Source organism: Enhydra lutris, unplaced genomic scaffold (assembly GCF_002288905.1).
Source record: "Enhydra lutris kenyoni isolate GAN:26980312 unplaced genomic scaffold, ASM228890v2 scaffoldscaffold27, whole genome shotgun sequence".
NCBI lineage: Eukaryota > Metazoa > Chordata > Mammalia > Carnivora > Mustelidae > Enhydra > Enhydra lutris.
Window position 1 is genome coordinate 24,860 of NW_019154111.1, and position 5,427 is coordinate 30,286.

The 5,427-nt window shown below is 42.3% G+C and overlaps 1 pseudogene across 1 annotated transcript; it reads left to right on the forward strand.

Annotated features, from left to right (window-relative positions):
• The first annotated feature begins 2,843 nt into the window (after window positions 1–2,843).
• LOC111152050 lies at window positions 2,844–3,725 on the forward strand (annotated as a pseudogene). Its single transcript, XR_002640900.1, has one exon. The product of XR_002640900.1 is annotated as an ADP-ribosylation factor-like protein 2-binding protein pseudogene (transcript).
• The last annotated feature ends 1,702 nt before the right edge of the window (window positions 3,726–5,427 follow it).

Below are 5,427 nucleotides of genomic sequence, written 5' to 3' on the forward strand. Positions count from 1 at the left end.
TAATAAAAAATTTTTTAAAGCTCAAAAGATAAAAATTAATAACTCAAAAGAAATAAATTTTTTTTAAAAAAACTGGATTTGTATTACATCTGTATATCAGTTTGGGGGAAAGTAACATTTTAGCAACATCTACTCTATGAACATGAGATATCTACGTGCTTAGATATTCTTTAATTTCTCTCATCAATGTATTGTTTTTCAGCTTAATGGTCTTGTATCTGTTATGCCAGGTGTATCCTTAATTACTGAATTTCTTTGAACATCCACCAACACAAAAGAATTTTCTAATGATTCTGTTATGGATTGAATTAGGTCATGTCCAAATTTATATGTGGTAAGTAATATGACCTTATTTATAGATAGGGTCTTTACGGAGGTAATGGAGTTAGAGAAGCCTCAAAGATTATGCCTGGCATCATAAAAATAGGAAATTTGGAGACAGATAGGCACTGGAAGAACACCATGTGACCATTAGACCAAAAGTGGGGATAATGTTTGTACCAGCCATGGAATACCAGCTTGTCAGCAAAAGGGCAGAAGTGAGGGGAGAGGCATGGGAAGGACTTTCCTCACATCCCTCAGAAGGAATTAACTCTGTTGACATCTTCATCTCAAACAGCAGCCTTCCAGAATTCCGAGACAATAAATTTCTGTTATTTAAGTCACCCAGCTTGTAGTATTTTGTTACGGCAGCCCCTAGCAAGCTCATACAAATGCCATGCTTTAAGATTCAGAATACACTGGATTTTGTTTTAAGACTGGAAATGATTAATCTTCTTTTTCAGATCACAGATCCAGACTATGCCAATGTCTCATCTATTTCTAAACAAATGGAAACACCATTCATTCCCTCAGACTCTGGGATTATCATTTGGTAAAATTAACCTCCAAGGTGCAAAAGAGGGAGTAGTGCTTAAAAATAGCTAACTAGCCATGTCCTGTTCTGGATCCTGTCATCTGCACTCACTGTGCCCAACTCTTCCTAAAAATGAGCTGCTTGCTCATCGAGGTAACATGTTGGGAAGTTATGTTAACTCACTCAAGGCTCTAGTGTATCACTTAGAGTAATTCACCAGTTTGGACCTGGCTAAGACTGACCCTAAATTATACTAAGTACTACCCTAAAGGCCTGAAGGAGTTAATGTAGCTACCAAGTGGTCTCCTTTAAATATACAACCTGGGGGCACCTGTGTGGCTCAGTGGGTTAAAGCCTCTGCCTTCGGCTCAGGTTATGATTCCGGGGTCCTAGGATCGAGCCCTGCGTCGGGCTCTCTGCTCAGCAGTGAGCCTATTTCCTCCCTCTCTCTGTGCCTGCCTCTCGGCCTACTTGTGATCTCTGTCTCAAATAAATAAATAAAATCTTTAAATAAATAAATAAATAAATAAATAACCTGCCAGATCCAGACAACTACAACCCACTCAGGCAGTATCTTCTGTGAAAAATCAGAGAAATGCAATCTTAGGAAAATAATGGGCATTTCACCATCCTAAGTTCTAACCAATGGAAAAAGAGCCAAATTATTTATGTGGCCTTCCCTGGGAATCATAAGCATAAGTATGCTCTATTTATGTCTTATTATTATTACACAGTAAGAGAAAGGAGGGTGACACAGACAATACAAATGAAAAATAGCATTAACCTCAGAAAAGTTAAAATGCCTATACCCTTTGTCCATCACATGTCTCCATGACTGGATGCCTCATGTCCTGCTTTCATTTTTAAACATGTTTTCAGGAGTTACTCTCATGTGTGCTAGGGAATACAGATTTCATAATGAGTCCATTTACTCTCGAAAGAAATTTATAAGTGCTGGGCAGCATAGACATTTTAACAATGTTTATTCTTCCAACCCATGAGCATGGAAGGTTTTTTTCCATCTTTTTGTGACTTCTTCAATTTACTTCATGAGTGTTCTGTAGCTCCTTGAATATAGATCCTTTACCTCTTTGGTTAGGTTTATTCTAAGGTAGCTTATGGTTTTGGTGCTATTGTAAATGGAATCGATTCTCTAATTTCCCTTTCTACTATTTCATTGTTAGTATGTAAGACAGCAACTGATTTCTGGGCATTGATTTTGTAACCTGCCACATTACTGAATTGCTGTATGAGTTCTAGTAATTTGGGGGTGGAGTCTTTTGGGTCTGAGTAAAGTAAGTCAAGCAGAGAAAGTCAATTATTATATGGTTTCACTTACTTATGAAGCATAAAGAATAACATGGAGGACCTCAGGAGAAGGAAAGGAAAAGTGAAGGCGGGGAATCAGAGGGGGAGATGAAGCATGAAAGACTGTGGACTACGAGAAACAAACTGAGGGTTTTAGAGGGGAGGGAGATGGGGAGATGGATGAGCCTGGTGGTGGGTATTAAGGAGGGTAAGTATTGCATGGAGCACTGGGTATGGTACATAAACAATGAATCTTGGAACCCTGCATCAAAAACTAATGATGTACCCAGGGGTGCCTGGGTAGCTCAGTGGGTTAAGCCTCTGTCTTTGGCTCAGGGTCCTGGGATGGAGCTCCACATTGGGTTCTCTGTTCAGCAGGGAGCCTGCTTCCCCCTCTCTCAGCCTGCTTCTCTGCCTACTTCTGATCTCTCTCTGCCAAGTAAATAAATAAAATCTTAAAAAAAAACACAAAAAACTAATGACGTGTTTTATGGTGACTAATATAACACAATAACATTTTTTGAAAAAAATTTTAAGAAAGAAATTTACAGAGCGGCCGCGACGCACTCGAGAGACCTGGCTGGTTGTGAAGGCCCCGCAGGCGCGTGGCCGCTCCAGGGGAGCCTGAGGCCCGGGCCTCGCCGTAGGGCCTACCCCGGCTGCGCTGTGAGCGGGCGAGGCCTCCTAGATGCGGGTTGCGGCTCTACGGAGCAGAGCCGAGGTTGGGCCGGGACCGCGGATGGGACAGGAGGCCGGCCGGCCCGCTCGCTCTGCGGGTGGATGCGGTGGCGGCAATGCACGCCCTAGAAGAAGAGAGCTTCGCGCTGTCCTTCTCTTCCGCCTCTGATGCAGAATTTGATGCTGTAGTTGGGTATTTAGAGGACATTAACATGGATGATGAGTTCCAGTTATTACAGAGAAATTTCATGGACAAGTACTATCAGGAGTTTGAAGACACAGAAGAGAATAAACTCACCTACACACCTATTTTTAACGAATACATTTCTCTGGTAGAAAAGTATATTGAAGAACAGCTGCTGGAGCGGATTCCTGGATTTAACATGGCGGCTTTCACCACGACTTTACAGCACCATAAAGATGAAGTGGCTGGTGACATATTTGACATGCTGCTCACGTTTACAGATTTTCTGGCTTTTAAAGAAATGTTTCTGGACTACAGAGCAGAAAAAGAAGGCCGGGGACTGGATTTAAGCAGTGGTTTAGTGGTGACTTCATTGTGCAAATCCTCTTCTGTGCCAGCTTCCCAGAATGACCTGCGACCCTAGGTCCCACCACCAAGCAATGGGATCTTCCTGGATGTTGCCAGCCCAGTAGACTGGAAGAGGCTCTGGCTAATGTGACAGAATACATGTTAGAAAGACTGACTGCTCTGCAACTCCTTATTAATATTAAGTATTCATGGGTCAAGACAATGGTCTGACCCTCCTGAGACCCTGAAGCACCTTCTCGTGTTCAGTAATCCTAGCACTCCTCCCCAAGCAGACCACTCTCAGGCCTCCGCATTAGGCTCCGGCTCCCGAGCTTGGCATTGCCCTGGGGCCACTTCCCTGGCATATGTGTTGATAGGTCACCTCCAGGCCTCTTTGGCTCAACAGGCTCTGCATGTCCTCCAGGCTTTTTGTGTTGCTCACAGCCCTCTGTATTCATCACTCTCAGACCTGCAGCCTCAGTGGGCTTTTTGCCTGTGGGAGAACATATCTCTAGGCTCTTAGTCAAGCCAGCTGCCTGCCCAGCTGAGCTCTCTGCAGCTCTTCCCATTCCAGCTAGTTTGGGCTGTAGGAATCAACTGAGAGGTGTCCCTTTCCTGAAGCTACAAGTGGAAATCATTTCCTTGTCTTAAACTTGGCAGTCCTTGCATCACTGTCTTCTGTGGTCCTGATGTGGTCTGTTTCTAGAATTCTCTTAAGCATTTTTAGAAAAATATTTTTATAGAAAAATACTCAGGCTAACCTAGTGGATATAATATTGGAGCTTCCAGATTACCCACTTAAAGATCAAAGTATTATATGCTGTGTGCTTTTTAGCTGTTAGTGCTATGAAAGCAAAAATGCTTTCTGCGTTGGCCTTCCTGGTCTACTGGGCACCAACGAGCATGTGCTTAATGCTGTGGAAGTAGGCTCAAAGGTCTCCCCTTCTAATAGCATGTTAAGTGTTTGTACAGGTTTGCTAAAACTCTTTCTATATAAATAAGTTTATTAGGTTTTCTGTTGGGGTAGGGTCTCTAGTTCCTTCCTCCTGACAAAATCTCCCTACCAAGATGGTGTTCCACTGAGCGAGCTCAGCGCAAGTAGGAGAGAGCAGACAACTTTACTGGTCACATGTATGCTTTGATTTAGCACAATGTTTCATAGAAAGTACTGACCAGGAAACACAGGTGTCACATCTCTAGAAAGAAAGAACGTAGTATTTCAATTCCCAGTGTGTACTTTCTGTGTTTTTTGTAAGACTCTATACTGATCTCAGTCACCCATTCTGGTTTTCAAGTATGAGCTACATAGACTATGTGTTTTCCTGTACTGACGTGTGAGGCTTATTAAATACTTTTGTACATGAGTAAACTTGGAGGTACGTTGCAAGGAAACAAAAAAAAGAAATTTACAAGTGAATGAGAAAACAGCAGAGTTGGGGTAAGAAGCTAGGAAAAGGAGATGGTTTTAGGAGAAATCAAGATCAATCTAATTCCACAGGGAGCTATGGAGCATGGGTGGCACCATTGATATACTGAACGACTTACAGGGGCTAAACTGTTACAATCTCAGGGTGTGAGTGCTTGACCTTTCAAGGATCATTAGACAAGACATCTCCTAAAACCCAAGACTACCCTCCAGAGATGGGTGCAGCAGACACCTCAGCAGCTGAGGGAGGGTGCCTCCAGCCACTTGAGGGGACCTCGGTGGGGCATCAGCAGCTTCTAACACAACCTTTAACCTATATTCCTCTATCCCTAACTGACTTGTCACGGGTGCATTAAGGTAAGTCAGAGGCCCCACTCTCCTGAAGTTTGACCTTACTGAGAAGATAGGATATATATACATATGTAAAAACTAAGCAATGAAAATAGGTTCCTATTTTAGCAAAACCTATTATACTGAATCTGACAATGTTTAATAGATTACAGCAAAATCTTTTATCTTTGAGTTTATCTCAAATGGGTTTATACATTACACATAAAGAATGGAAATTTTTAACACAAGTTTTCCTCACAATAAAATGAAGAACATTCATACTAAAGCTACAGAAAA